The 16,227-nt window shown below is 39.8% G+C and overlaps 1 non-coding gene and 2 pseudogenes across 1 annotated transcript; all 3 read left to right on the top strand.

Annotated features, from left to right (window-relative positions):
- Positions 1–173: 173 nt before the first annotated feature.
- On the top strand, positions 174–292 carry LOC136730332 (uncharacterized; annotated as a pseudogene).
- A 215-nt stretch (positions 293–507) lies between these two features.
- LOC136730201 (uncharacterized) lies at positions 508–626 on the top strand (annotated as a pseudogene).
- A 6,481-nt stretch (positions 627–7,107) lies between these two features.
- On the top strand, positions 7,108–7,222 carry LOC136729877 (U5 spliceosomal RNA). Its single transcript, XR_010809139.1, has one exon. It is a non-coding gene; the product is annotated as a U5 spliceosomal RNA (small nuclear RNA).
- Positions 7,223–16,227: the final 9,005 nt, after the last annotated feature.

Below are 16,227 nucleotides of genomic sequence, written 5' to 3'. Positions count from 1 at the left end.
CTTTCTGTCTGGAGGAGATATAATTGAAGTATTGTACACGTACCCGGCTACTTTCAACACCCATTGCTGCACTGATATTTTTCCCTCCATTTTTCTTTATCCATTTTTTTTTTGCTGGAAGTTCCGTCAATACCCGTCAGCCTTTAAGAGACATCATGCAGCCAGGCCTCTTGGCTTGCGGCCACACCGTCCTGAACGCGCCCAATCTCATCAGATCTCGGAAGCTAAACGGGGCAAGGGCTCGTCAGTACTTGGATGGGTGACCTCCTGGAGATATCAGGTGCTGCAAGTTATTTCGTCTCCTGGGTAACTTTATCGTAGCTCTAAATACTCTCTTTCTGTCTGGAGGAGATATAATTGAAGAATTGTACACATACCCGGCTACTTTCAACACCCTTTGCTGCACTGATATTTTTCCCTCCATTTTTCTTTTTTCTTTTTTATTTAGCTGGAAGTTCCGTCAATACCCTCCAGCCTTTAAGAGACATCATGCAGCCAGGCATCTTGGCTTGCGGCCACACCATCCTGAACGCGCCCGATCTCGTCAGATCTCGGAAGCTAAACGGGGCAGGACCTGGACAGTACATGAAAGTGAGACCTCCTGGAAATACCTGGTGCTGCAAGCTTTTACGTCTCCTGGGTAACTTTATCGTAGCTCTTAATACTCTCTATCTGTCTGGAGGAGATATAATTGAAGTATTGTACACTTTGTCTTAGGGACAGTCTGGCTAGCAGTGACTGAGTGGTTGACAGACGACAAGCAACGGAATGTACGTGCTCTGTGATGTCATAGCAGTCAGCTGAGAGAGGCTCGTGATGTCATCGCTGAGCTGTCTGTCTGTCTGTCTGTCTCTCTCTCTCTCTTTCTCTCTCTCTCTCTCTCTCTCTCTTCCTCTCAATTCAATTCATTTGTATTGTCAAAGCAATTGGACATACATACATTCATACATACATATATATATATATATATATATATATATACATACATACATACATCCATACATGCTAGAAAGTCATTACTATGTTATCTTAAAGGCTAACTAAGCAGAACATATATCATTATAGAACAGAGTTCATAGGTCAACACATGGTTTTAGGGAACAGGCACGTAGGTCATACCGTTTGACATTGTCTCTAAGGTTCTCATCGTAAATAACAAACAGAAATCAAACTATCTTCTGGGCTGACCTTCTAGCTTGACCGTATCTTTCTTAAGTATACAAGAGAGAAAAACAGGTGTAAGAAAATAATTTCTAATTTTCCTTCTACACATATATACATACATACATACATATGTAGCGTTATGTTGGGTGTATTTGGATAAGAGCATTTGGGCTCTGAGCTGAAGCACTGTTCTAAAGAAGACCTCTCCCCCCCCAAAGTTATCAGATTTCCTTAGCTCATCAGCTTGGAACTGGTTTGCATCAAAGTGACAGTTTTGGGGAGGATGGCACCGAGAAGAGGCCAAATAGTTTGGAATTCTGCTATGAGATGTCTGGAGAAAGGGGCCTGTAGGTGATAAAAACTCTTTGAAGTGGATGAGAGCCGAAATCCCGACATAGAGCTACGAACCCAGGCCAACCGGCATTTCCAAAAGATGGCATGGATTGACATCAGTCATAAATAAAGCCTCCCTCCAATAGGACACTGGGGGCTGAAACCGAAATCCAATCTCAAGAACTCAGGGACCAATCACCTACTGATCTGACAGACTATAAGGAACAGCGGACAGTCTTTCTCTCTCTCTCTCTCTCACCTGAACCAGAAACTCGCTGCCACAGCTCAACCTGTAGCTCTGTTGCCAGAACCGGAATCAGAAACCAACCAAGTCTTTGCCGGCAACAGAAGAGTTAAACTGGGAGAAGGAGATTGAGCGAATAATTATTTTAAAGGACTTTATTAAATAAATAACTTTACAGACCCACCTGATCAGTGGAGTTTTACAGCTGGACAATTGACTAAGTCGACTGAATACCAAAGTGTCAGTCACTTAAATAGCTATTTGAGTCTTAAGAAACTTGACCCTTGGAACAAACAGGGCCCTGCTTTCCTCAAAGACTTTGTCTTCAAGTAACTATGGTGGAACCCTGCTTACAAAGAAGATTTTGTGCACAACCTTGGAGCCTTCAAACCAATGGAAAATCTGTTTGGAAAAGACTCTACATTCGCGAAACCCCAACTTCCAGGTGCATCGACTGAGTGGAAGTTCTTGGACAAAGCCGAACCGGACTGCCTTTGTTCCAAACCACACGGACCTCGTGCCGTGTGCTGTTATCTGAGCCCGAAGCCAGAGAGGCCTCTCTGCGACGAAGTTCACATAAGTTTAACAGTTTGGAGTTTGTGATTCATGACATTTGAGAAATCAATTAGAAATGTTAATCTGTGATTCATAACTCTAGAATGTGTAATATCATTTAGTTTTCTTAAATATAAATGTGAGTTGCATTCAACTGTTTTGTTGATAATTTTAGAAATAAAATCTGTCAACGCCGAGAAATATCTTCTCATTCCTGTTTAACTGTTTAGTCTGAAATTGACACAAGTTAATAGACATTAGATTATTGGTGGCCCTGCCTATCCTTAATCATTGAATAATAATCAGTTAAGGGAAATTGTGGTAACAAATAGGATCTTTCTCGGCACCTAAACGTAAATGAGACTGATATATATATAACGAGAAGTTACCTGACATAAATACTAACCTGCGTAGTTATTTAATGTCTGACTAATAATACTAACGAGAGACTCACCTTCGTCTTACTAACCGGTATTGTAGTCAATGTGTTTATAACCTTTTTTGTTTAACGATTTGTTAAACGGAATGTACGTGCTCTGTGCTGTCATAGCAGTAAGCTGAGAGAGGCTCGTCATGTCATCGCTGAGCTGGCTGGCTGGCTCTCTGTGTGTGTGTGTGTGTGTGTGTGTGTGTGTCTCTCTGTCTGTCTGTCTGTCTGTCTGTCTCTCTCTCCCTCTCAATTCAATTCATTTGTATTGTCAAAGCAATTGGACATGCATACATACATACATACATATATATGGAAAATAAACAATACGTGTACATCTCTTTCTGCATTAGTGGTGCCCTCACAGATGTGCAAGTTACATGACAGACAGACAGACAGACACACACACACTTTCACACACAGACAGACAGACACAGACACACACAGACACACACACACATACTTTGACAGACAGACAGACAGACACACGCATATTATGGGTCTTTGTTGGGTAGTGAAATGGGTAGCATCAGTCGCAGTGTGGGTAATGTCAGGGAGCCAATCATAGTCCCCGTTATTTGCATATCGTGGCGCAAAGCATTCTGGGAAAAGTAACTTAACACGTTTAGTCATGTATTTGTCCATAGTTTACACATGAGATGAAAGAGACAGTATGACGTATTGAGCACCTAGGATTCCTCATGTGTATGTGAGGGGCAGAGGAACCGGATCCCAAGTGTGCGTCCCAGGTGCTATAGGTTTCAAAGCATGCAGGGGAATAGGCACCCCACCCTGACACCTATAGAAGACTGGATAGGGAGATATAAATAGCAATGGGGAGACTCTTGTACTTGGTGTGGCTCTATCCATATAGTGGGGCCAGCAGGTGCAGCAATAGAAGCTCAGCCTGGGGAGACTGGATTTAGCATTTCCTCTCCATTTTGATAACTATCCATAATCATTTCTGCAAAATACTTCTATGATACCTATGTATGTTTTTTACTTGTACTATATTATACTATCAAGTATCAGTGTACACATACAATGTGACCTGTTACATTAATACAGAGGCCACGGAAGGCCAGATCACTAATAGCCACTGTCCCCTGATATTACACTTTTTTACAATCACTTTGGCACTCATTTCAGAACCTTGATGTCATTTTTCAAAACTCTTGACACTAAACTCACACCCGATGATCAAAATGCACATTTTTCAAAACTCTAACACTTTTTTACAATTGCTTGGATACAATACACATCAACCTCAGATCATTTGTTCATTGAACTAAAATGACACAACTTAACATCAAAGTATTACCATTTCAAAATGCAATTCACACATTACATCTGAGATCACTGTCTATTCATTTCATTACAAAGATCTAACTATCAATTGATACAGCTGCTCAAAATGATAAGTGACTGTTGCATTACTCTTAATGCATAATTTTATGGAAACTGACAAACAATATTCCATGTTTCGATCATGAAAGTTTCAGGATAATGAGATCCATTGACATCAATAAACGAGGAGCATGAACCAGTTGGACTACATTATCTATGGATGTAATATTTCATCATCATTCATCATCATGTAGCACTTTTCCACACCATGTGTGCAGTGTGGAAGGAAAGTTAGAAATTTTTTCTCTAATACCTGTTTTTCTCTCTTGTATACTTAAGAAAGATAAGGTCAAGCTAGAAGGTCAGGCCAGAAGGTAGTTTGATTTCTGTTTGTTATTTACGATGAGAATCTTGGAGACAATGTCAAACAGTATGATTGAAGTGCCTGCTCCCTAATCCATGTGTTGATCTATGAACTCTGTCCTATAATGATATAAATTCTGCTTAGCTAACTTTTAAGATAACATAGTAATGACTTTCTGATTATAACCAGCTCTTTGATTTTTGTGTATAAAAGCTCTGACTGTTAAAATGAAGGCAGAGCGACTTTGGGATCTACTTGAGTCACTGTTCCTCTCCACGCTGCGTGTATTAAAGGCATTGCAACTAACGCTCCAACCTGGTTGAAGATGATTGTTCTTCCACATCAGATTTGACATTACTGTATGTATGCAGGCCCTTGTAATTGCTTTTCCAATACTGCCAACTGGTTATTGATGATTGATTTCACATTGTGGTACGAGTATCGAGTGAAATGAGTGCTATCCACCCCAGCAACACAGTGATAACATGGAGCCGGCAAGTCATCCAGGTCACAATAGAGGTCAAGCAGTGGGAGGAGGAAGACGTGGTGGTCAAAGGAATGGAAGGGGACATGCACCCCTTCTGAGAGGTGGTCGTGGGCCTCGTCATAGAGGAGGGCTTAGGCCTCACCAGAGAGGCAGCCATGGGCCTCATTTGAGAGGTGTTGGGGGAACGTGGTAGAGGACAAGGCCACGGACCAGACAGCGGCAGCAACAGCAAATAGTGTCCAGTGAAATCCGAGAAATAGTTGTAGAGCATGTTGTAAATCATGGCATGACCATGACTGAGGCAGCTACAATGATTCAATCAAACCTCAGAATCAACTCAGGATCAACTGTGGCCTCAATCATCAGAAATTTCCGTACTGAGAAGCAGCAAGTCTTCAGCATGCACTAAACATTAGGCTACTCTCAATTGTCAAATGACTGTATACTGCATACCAATGTGTAGCACAGAGTATAGTGTGCCTTTTGAAAGAAATGCAGACAGAGTGAAGCAGCTGATGACTGAGTATGTTCAGGTATGTTCAGTTTCAAGATGCCTCTTGTGAAAAATGGTTGTGAGAACCTGAACCTGAACACAGGGCTGATGGAAATTTAGAAGTACAGTAATCAATCCTTTGTTTTGCTTTTTACACTAAGCCAGGTGAGGAACACTGCAGTTGACATTTTACTGTAGTTTTGTTCTTTTTTGTAGCTAATTATTGTTGCATGGATTCAAAGAAACCTATGGTGTGATTTGATTGTATTGCATCAATACATTTCAGATTTTGTTCAATGATTCCACTGTGTCTGTAGTATTCTCTCTACTAGTCCTTTTACAGTGATGTATTTATGTGTAGTACCATAATGAAACATGTATCACATATTTTGTACTACAATATTTAATGATTGTACGAACAACTACACAGTGAAACTATCGGTATCTTCTGTGTTACTATGTTACTATGGTATTTCATGATAAATTAGTTATTTGAACCAACAAGTCTGCAAGTGCAAGGTTTCTTTAAAGATATGAAAGGCTGTCCAATGTTCAAAACATTGTATTGTGCAGTGTTACAAGTGATGACCGTTTTGAGTTTTGTGTCTAGAGTTTTGAAAAATGACATCAAGGTTCTGAAATGAGTGACAAAGTGATTGTAAAAAACTGTATATTCATCCTATTTAATGTGCTCTTTTAAAATGTACTTTTCTTTTTTATGTTGCCATTTCTGTTCTACCAATGTTTCAGTTGTTAGCCAAAGATTGACAGAGTACATCTCATACACACAGGCCAGACAGCAAGGATTTCTTTTTGAAATTCAATTACAAATGCTGCATGAATTCATCAATACGATTAGAGCTCCTGAAAACTCACTTTACAGCATCTCATTAGCAGTGAAAAGAAACCAAGAAAGTTGGGACAGTCGACTATTTACCACTATGTAACATCACCTTTTCTTTTAATAACACTTATTAAGCACTTGGGCACTGAAGACACCACTTGGTTAAGTTTAGCAAGCGGGATTTTCCCCCATTCATCCATTATGCATTTCCTCAGCTGCGCAACTGCACAGGGCCTTCGTTGTCTTAATTTGCACTTCATAGTGCGCCACACATTCTCAATTCGGAGACAGGTCAGGACTGCAGGCAGGCCATGCTAGCACCCGCACTCTCTGCCTACGCAACCATGCGCTTGAAATCTGGGCAGAATGTGGTTTGGCGTTATCCTGCTGAAAAATGCAGGGACGTCCCTGGAAAAGATGATGTCTGGATGGCAGCATATGTTGCTCCAAAATGTGTACATCTCTTTCTGCAAAAATGGTGCCCTCACAGATGTGCGAGTTACATGACAGACAGACACTCATACACACTGTCACACCCACACACACACACACACTTTCACAGACAGACACATGCACACACACTCACTTTCACACAGAGACAGACACACAAACACAGAGACAGACACACACACTTACAGACACACACACACACACTCACTTTCACACAGAGACACACAAACACATACACTTTCACACAGACACACACACACATACATACATACATATATAAGGAAAAGAAACAATACATTTAAAAATCACAAAAAGATGTAATAAAGTACAGAAAATCTAAATGTAATAAAATGTGATCTTTAATACACACAAATATGTATGGCTGGTCGGATGCGTCTTGGACTCGGGTTCCTCTTCATTACGTATAATGCTTTTGCCTTTTGCTATAGCTTGCCGTGGAGGGGATCGTGGGTGAGTTTGTACCATTCTTGGGAGGCTCTGCCTTGTTGGGGCGGAGCTGTGATCCAGGTGAACAGCAGATCGGACATAGGTGGGCATGTGGGCGGAGGAGGAAGGCCGGTCAAGCAAATAAGCTTGCTAAGGTACGCAGCAGCAGCAAGCAGCCCCACCATCCAGTCAGCCAGCCAGTCTGGCTGGCAGTGACTGAGTGGTTGACAGACGGCAAGCAACGGAATGTACGTGCTCTGTGATGTCATAGGAGTCACCTGAGAGAGATGTTTGTGATGTCATCGCTGAGCTGGCTGGCTCTGTGTGTCTTGCTGGCTGTGTGTGTGTGTGTGAGAGAGAGAGAGACTTTTTGACTTTTATCAGACTTCATTGCCTGTTTGCAACACGCAATAATTCATACAAAAGAAAATAAATAAATAAATAAAAAATAGTGTTCCCCTTTGTTTGTCTCCCCCCAACAAGCATTAACTCCGCCACTGATCTGTACACTTTTAAAGAAAGCAACCCAATACACACAACAAAACAACCATCAAATACTAAACCCTATAAATGAATTACATAATAAAAACCAGCTCCCCGTCATACAATTCACAAAGGGCATCATTAATACACCAGACCTGTTCAAAACTCTCCAAATCATTCATCAGCCTGTAATAGTTAAACTCTAGTCTGACTCTGCACTTGACCAGCATGGCAAACACTCTCACTGCATCCTCACTGCCCTCCCCACACACTCTGTTCTTCCTAGTCTTATAGACGGCCATTTTAGCCTGGCCCAGCAAGAAGTTTACCAGCTGGTCCACATGTTTGGTCTTTCTGGTGTATCGCGCCCCTAAAATAAAAACCTTTGTGTTAAAAATCAGGTTAAGATCAGTAAAAAGACGAGTTAAAAGACTAAAAATGGGTGACAACCGAGAGCAAGTGCTGAAACAGTGAAACACGGTCTCTCTCTGAGCACAGAATGGGCAGGCGTCGGACACAGCAGGGTTAAGAACAGTAATAAAAGAATTGACAGCAATAATGGTGTGTAACACCCTCCACTGCAGATTGCCAGCTCTCTTATTGAGGGGGGCTTGTACAGGCTTCTCCAGGCGGGCGCAGTGTCTTCCCCCAGCCCCAGCCTGTAAAGTAATTTTAGGAATCACAAAGAAACAGTTGAAAGTGCTAAATAAGTATTTTGATGCACCATATTAATTTAGGAAATTTACATGTTGTTTTTCATCAGCTTCTGTATCTGATGGCTCCACATCACTGGCTGGATTGACAGCAACGACACTCTAAAAAGAGAAGTGTTAAGTTTGAGCATTCAGGACTTGTTTTGAAGATCCTGAATATCACTGGTCCACAATTTATCTGTGAAACTATGGGTTAATCTCCATATACAAAATACTTTTCACACACACTTTAAATTTACAACTAAATTTACATGTTGATGTCTTTCGTCAGCTTCTGTATTTGATGGCTCAATATAACTGGTTGCATTAACAGCAACGGCACACTACAAGAAAATAACATTATATTTAAACATTCAGGACTGGTTTAGCATCACCTCGAATATCCCTAGCCCTTGAGGTCGATTGTTATTGTGGTCTTCAAGACCAGTGCTTCTCAACCTTAGTCCTGGAGGAGGCCCACTGTCTGCTGATTTTCATTACAACAACATTGTAGGTTATATCAGTGACTGTGGTCCTAAAGTACCCCTATGCCTGCTGTTTTTTTTCCAGTTGAGCTCTTAATTACCTAATTGGCTTAACTGAAGCCATTTAACCCTTTTCCCAGGTCTTTGGTTGTTGATGAGTTACAAAGAGCTGGATTGTGGCCCGCCATGACTGGAAGTGAAGAACACTCACTCTAGGCCTTTAACTTAATGTTCATATGTAGGGGCCTATCCATCTGATTTGTTTTTGCACATTTATTAACAGAAAAAATGATGGTACGTGAAATCATCTGAGCTGAAAAATATAATGTTCCACCAATAATAAAATAAATGTATTAATTAAAATTATAGAGATAATAGAATGTTCACAGATTATTAGTTCAGAAAATAAAATATTTTTTTATATCTTAAATAGAATTAACACTCAAATCAGTTGTAGGGTAAACAAGGTCTATTTTTTGGATTGATTTTATAATTATACATGTATGGCTGCATGAAGCTTACCTGAGAATCTGATATTTTAGTAACTTTGTTGCTTCTTGTTGGGTAGTCCACGTTTGCCGCCGTTCTTTTTCTGTAAATGTAAATCAAAAGGCAATAATTACATACTGTAATTAAAATACAAAAAGTATAAACATTGTATTATTATTTTTTTATCCTGTTTCTCCATCTCGATGCTGTTCTTTTTGGAATTGCATATCTAGGTTTACTTAAATACTGTTTATAAGATTGTAAACTCATCATCCAAATTTCTTCATTTGCCAAACTTTATGTAGTGCGCTTGCAGTTTCAGAAGAAGAAAAAAAACTGTAACAGATGGGATATGTAGTACTTTATACTCGAGTGGTCTATGCGATTACACCCTGTTGGTGTTATTAAGAACGCCAAGTACCAGAATGCAGAGCGGGACTGTTTTTTGTGCCGTGACTTGTCGGGGGAAAAACGCGCAGAAAAAACGGACGAGAAGGTGAAGGTAGTATGGCGGTGATGCACGCGTTGGTGAAGTGGGAAAGCGGGGTCGACAAAGACTCTTACAGCGTGATTCCCACTGCTTGCTTTCGCAATTTTGATTTATTCAGCATTGCTGATGATGACGAAGAGACGACTCGAAACTTCAGAGCAGAGTGGAGAGACACGAACAAACCTCCAAAAGGTGGATGGCCTGTCCATGAAGCGCAGATCATTATGACTGGTAACAATGTTTATTTAAAAAAAAAAAAACATTAAAGTCTTTACATGCTATATGATATATACAATCACAGTATATTTGAAATGAATGTTTAAGTTATTAATGTGTTGTACGTCTAACATACTCTTATAACATGGTAGGTGGTGGTGAGGGCGCTAAAAACTCGTCATACTTGACTGGCATTTGTAAGAACGATTTATTGTGTGTTGTGCTTTACAATAAAATCCCCCAAATCACAAAATAAATTAAACCAGATATAATTTAACTTCAGTTTTGATTCAGTGTTGGCTGTTCATCTTAATTTGTATGGTCAAAGCACAGTATTTTTATGACAAATAAATATAATCCCCAAATATCTGTGGACATAATGCAGGGTTTTATTTATTTTATTTTTATTTTAGGAAAAGAAGGCGAACTAAGAAGAAAACTTAATGACCTAACAAAAATGCCCTGTCCTAAAATGAAGAGAGTACCTAAACCAAACAAAAAACTTCAAATTTCAGATGATAGTGACCTTGATGAACCACAGTTACCGGTGAGATAATTACTGCAAATATTAAATAAATGTATTGCAGGATTGTTTTTTTTTAATCATATTCATATATATATATATTTTCATTTTAAACTCTTTTCCTCTCTGAATACAGCACAAAATAAGAAAGAAAACCGATGGAGCTTCAAGAATTAGATCCCGTCATATTCTACAGACATTTAAAGAGTCCAGTGAAGTTGAGCTACAGCAAAACGTTAAGCAGCTCGAAAAGGAAAACACAAGACTTAAAAATGAAAACCAATGTCTTCGAAACCATATGGTTGATGGTAAGTTTTTTTATTTATAGCAAATAATTCCTTACCTTGATAAATGTTATTCTTCAGTAATTTAGATTCCAGAGTAATGTATTATAGTTGATCATACTGAAGTAATCTAGAACCACAATACAGACTCTTAATGTGCACTGTCTAATAGTTTAATAATACTGATTATTAAATAAAGTTTTTCAACATAACTTCATAATCCTACATTAATGACTATATGCATTACATTAGACCTGGTAATTCTTGTATTTTATCTTTTTTATTTTTTTCGTAGCTAATGTTAATGACCCACAAAAAGGTCAGTTTGCCAATAACATAGAGCAAGTCTCTCAAGTATAATTGCAGGCATTGATGGTTTTGTTTTCACTTTGCATTAAATATATTACTAGAAATGATTATCATTTAATACTAAGGTTTTTTTCTCCAGAGATTCCAGACCTTTTGGACAATCTGAAAAAAATTGTAACAAAAGCCACATTTATCAGCAATGAAGACAAAAGTGTGTCACCATCAAGTGGTTCTGACAGCCCCACATCAAATTGTTCTGAATCTGACAAAGAATCACCAAAACAGGTATAACACTCTTGGTCTACAATATTACAAAGACAAGGTAAAAATATATATATTGAAAACAAATATTGGTTGTAAACAATCTAATGATGCTACATTATCAGTTATATTCATAGTTATAGTTGATAATAAGAATGTAATTGAATTATGGGTGTCACAGATTCACTTTATTATGTGAATTATGTGAACTACCGGTACTCCCCCCTCCCCTCCCCTGTTCCCCCTCAATAAGAAAAGCACTGAAAACAGAAGACAAAATAAACAAACTGAAAAAAGTAAAGCAACAAAAAAACGCAGCCAAAGGACAGAGCTCTCAGCAGCACTCCCGCTCACTGCAGACCCCTCCCACACACTCCCAGCTGAGAGAGAGAGAGAGAGAGAGAGAGAGAGAGAGAGTGTTAGTGTCTGTCTGTCTCTCTCTCTCTGTAGATGCATCATAGGGAACATATGTAACAATCTCTCTTTTTGTTTACCAAAAATGAGAATGAACGTATTTCAAGTGGGTGTTGCCTTGGTTGGAAACGTTTTAAGATTATTTATGAAGTGTAAAGTGGATTTGTCTCAGTTCTCCGTAGTTTTCAATGTATGTGCCATTCAGTAGCGTTCATGTTACAGATGTGCCCTATGCAGTGGTAGGGTCAATAAAATGTCAGTAAAACTTTATTTTAGCAATTATGGAGGGGAAGAACTGCAAATAGAGGGTCCCCACTAATTATCTAACTTACCAACAACGTTTCAAATTAGGTCTTGCGAAGCTGCCAAATAATGCTGTATAATCGTATGTGTCTTCATACACCGGCTGCTATAGTCTGATAGCTTTGATTATATATATATATTTTCTCGTGAACCACAAATGCTATTTGCTTGATTTTTACAGAGTATGTTATAAATACCATTCTTATGAAGCCTGACAAATTGTATGATTATGAATATTTTCAAATCATTTGTTTGTTTTTCCTAACATGTTACAAATGTTCCCTATGTGAAAGATGCATTATATCTTAATAACGTCTAAACAATTAAAGATATACAGATTATTATTTTCGGTAAAGTTATAACACATTGCTATTAACTATGTGTGTCAGTAAAAGTTTAAAAAATCCTAATAATTTTTTATTGATCCTGCAAAATAGGTGTTTAGGGAACATTTGTAACATTAGGGTTACGATTTGCCATAGACGCGGAATGAGTTTGATTGTGATGTTAAATGGGGTTTAAAGACGCAGTCGCCTCGGTGCTGATTACTATTGCTGTGTTTCTCCACTTCTACTCCATGCTTGGGAACGCCCACATCCAGTGACTTCAAAACCGGTGGAAAAGCGGGCCGGTTCAAAAAAGATCAGCTGGATCCCAGGCCGAGCAGCAGCTCCGGCTCCAGCACCGGCACCATGTCGCTGGAAAAGCGCTAAGTGAGCTCACAGTGAGCTCAGTGTAATGTCTGCTCTGGTGAGCTCACAGTGTGACCTAGTCGTGAGTTCACGTCTTCACTGGGTAGTCCATGACAACTTAATTGACTCAATTCTTGGGCTTAATTGGTCAAAATGACCATTGGTTGAAGGTACTCAGGGACTGATGTGTAGAGAGACTTATTAAACCTGCAGGATTGTGTTTTTCCCAGAACAGAATTAACCAGTGTAGCGTTATGTTGGGTGTATTCTGATAAGAGCATTTTAGCTCTGAGCTGAAGCACTGATCTAAAGAAGACCTCTCCCCCCCAAATTTATCAGATTTCCTTAACTCATCAGCATGTGAACTGGTTTACATCAAAGTGACAGTCTTGGGAGGATGGCACAGAGAATGGGCCAAATAGCTTGGAATCCCTGCTGTGAGATGTCTGGGGAAGGGGGCCTGTAGGAAATAAAAACTCTTTGAAATGGACGAGAGCCGAAATCCCGACACAGAGCTACGAACCCGTGCCAACCGGCATTTCCAAAAGATGGCATGGATTGACATCAGTCATAAATCAAGCCCCCCTCCAATAGGACACTGGGGGCTGAAGCCGAAATCCAATCTCACAAACTAAAGAACCAATCACCTATTGATCTGACAGGCGTATAAAGGGTAACGCACGGCATCTCTCTCTCTCTCTCACCTAAACCAGTAACTCGCTGCCACAGCTCAACTTGTATCTCTGTTGCCAGAACCGGAACCAGAAACCAACTAAGTCTTTACCAGCAACAGAAGGGTTAAACTGGGAGAAGGAGATTGAGCCGTACGAAGAATTCTTTTAAAGGACTTTATTAAATAAAGAACTTTACAGACTGCGCTGCCCGCCTGTGCCCAGCCATCCAGCTGGACAATTGACTAAGTCGACTGAATACGAAAGTCATTTAAATAGCTATTTGAGTCTTAAGAAACTTGACCCTTGGAACAAACAGGGCCCTGCTTTCCTCAAAGACTTTGTCTTCAAGTAACTACGGTGGAACCCTGCTTACAAAGAAGATTTTGTGCACAACCTTGGAGCCTTCAAACCAGTGGAAAATCTGTTTGGAAAAGACTCTACATTCGCGAAACCCCAACTTCCAGGTGCATCGACTGAGTGGAAGTTCTTGGACAAAGCCGAACCGGACTGCCTTTGTTCCAAACCACACGGACCTCGTGCCGTGTGCTGTTATCTGAGCCCGAAGCCAGAGAGGCCTCTCTGTGACGAAGTTCACATAAGTTTAACAGTTTGGAGTTTGTGATTCATGACATTTGAGAAATCAATTAGAAATGTTAATCTGTGATTCATAACTCTAGAATGTGTAATATCATTTAGTTTTCTTAAATATAAATGTGTGTTGCATTCAACTGTTTTGTTGATAATTTTAGAAATAAAATCTGTCAACGCCGAGAAATATCTTCTCATTCCTGTTTAACTGTTTAGTCTGAAATTGACACAAGTTAATAGACACCAGATTATAGGTGGCCCTGCCTATCCTTAATCATTGAATAATAATCAGTTAAGGGAAATTGTGGTAACAAGTAATGATAGGATCTTTCTCTCCACCTAAACGTTAATGAGACTGATATATATATAACGAGAAGTTACCTGACATAAATACTAACCTGCGTAGTTATTGAATGTCTGACTAACAATACTAATGAGAGACTCACCTTCGTCTTACTAACCGGTATTGTAGTCAATGTGTTTATAACCTTTTTTGTTTAATGATTTGTGTGTTATCATATGCAATCCCATGGTCTTTGATTTGGTCACGGAAGTGATTTGTCTTTGATTTGTTGATCTAGAGTTGAATTTTAATTAGTTTTTCCCTTTTGTATAATTAGTGCAGTGCTACATTTAGTCTTTGTTTTTGAATAAATTTGACAATTTATATCTTTGGAATTGGTGTCTGCATCCAATTATTACAGAAATTGAGTTCTACAAGATTCCAGGATCCGTGATAAGGTGATACTATAAATTCACTTCTTTAATTGAATTTTATAAGTGTACCTTACGCTACACCTTTGACCACCACGTCTTCCTCCTCCCACTGCTTGACCTCTATTGTGACCTGGATCACCTGCCGGCTCCATGTTATCGCTGTGTTGTTGAGGTGGATAGCACGCATTTCACTCGATACTCGTACCACAATGTGAAATCAATCATCAATAACCAGTTGGCAGTATTGGAAAAGCAATTACAAGGGCCTGCATACATACAGTAATGTCAAATCTGATGTGGAAGAACAATTCCTTTATCCCTCTGTTCTCCACCAGGGTTGTGCTGATCGCCTCGATTGGCAAGTATGCAGTGTGAGGAGTGGATCCATGTCGTCGTTCCTAGGCACTTTACAGCTGTGTGGGTGGTCAGGAGCACCTGGTAGGGCCCTGTCCACCTGGGCTGTTGGGAGGACTTTCTCTTGTGTGCTTTGATATACACAGTCACCTTGCTGGAAGGGGTGGTAAACCTGCTGGGATGGTTCAGTCTGGGCAGCTTTCATCTGTGAATGGACAGCTTCGAAAGCACGTGTTAGTCCCATACAAAAAGACAACATAGCATCATCCATCAAGTGGATGTCCATTTCCCTTACAGACAATGGAGGAGTGATGGAGAGTCTCATAAGTCATCCCATAATAATCTCACACGGAGAAAGACCTGTTTTTCTCAATTTGCTGACGATTTCATTGTCATTAGGACTATAGGAAGGGGATCTGGACGTTTGAGTCCTGTTTGTTTGCATATATTAGACAGCTTATTCTTTAATATCCCATTTTGTTTCTCCACTGCTCCAGCTGACTGAGCCTGATGGGGCAGTGAAAATGTTGTTTACCTCGCAGGGCTTTGCATAGTTCCTGCACTATTGTCCCAGTGAAGTGAGTGTTCCTATCACTGGAAATTTCCCTGGAATGCGAAATCTACATATAACATCCCTTAACTGTATTTTTGCTACTTTTACTACTTCAGCCTTCCTACGGGATAGGCTTCAACCCATTTAGAACACCTATATATTATTACAAGTATATATTCATATCCACAACATTTAAGCTTTTGAACACAATCTATTTGCATATTGCAGGATTATGAGCTTGACAAATGTGGCAAGTTCTACAATATTGCTAAGCTGTTACTATAAAACCTGGGGCAAACCAATTTAAAAGACTGATGCACACATCCCCCCTTTGCCCGTGTGGCCAACACCATGCGCCACATGGGCAAACCAGGGAAAGAGTGCCTGTGAGGCAACCAATGCATTAGCAAATGTTTGAGCTCTCTTATGGAAGGTGCAGTGGCCAGTTGCAATTTCCTGGAGCTTTTACAGTGCATCTCAAATTAAATTTCATCCAGCCCCAGGTCATAAAAGTCAAACCCTAGTTACGACATACATAACACATA

This window comes from Amia ocellicauda, unplaced genomic scaffold (genome assembly GCF_036373705.1).
Source record: "Amia ocellicauda isolate fAmiCal2 unplaced genomic scaffold, fAmiCal2.hap1 HAP1_SCAFFOLD_31, whole genome shotgun sequence".
Taxonomy (NCBI): domain Eukaryota; kingdom Metazoa; phylum Chordata; class Actinopteri; order Amiiformes; family Amiidae; genus Amia; species Amia ocellicauda.
Note: the sequence above shows the minus strand (reverse complement) of the source record. Positions and strands in the feature narration are given on the sequence as shown.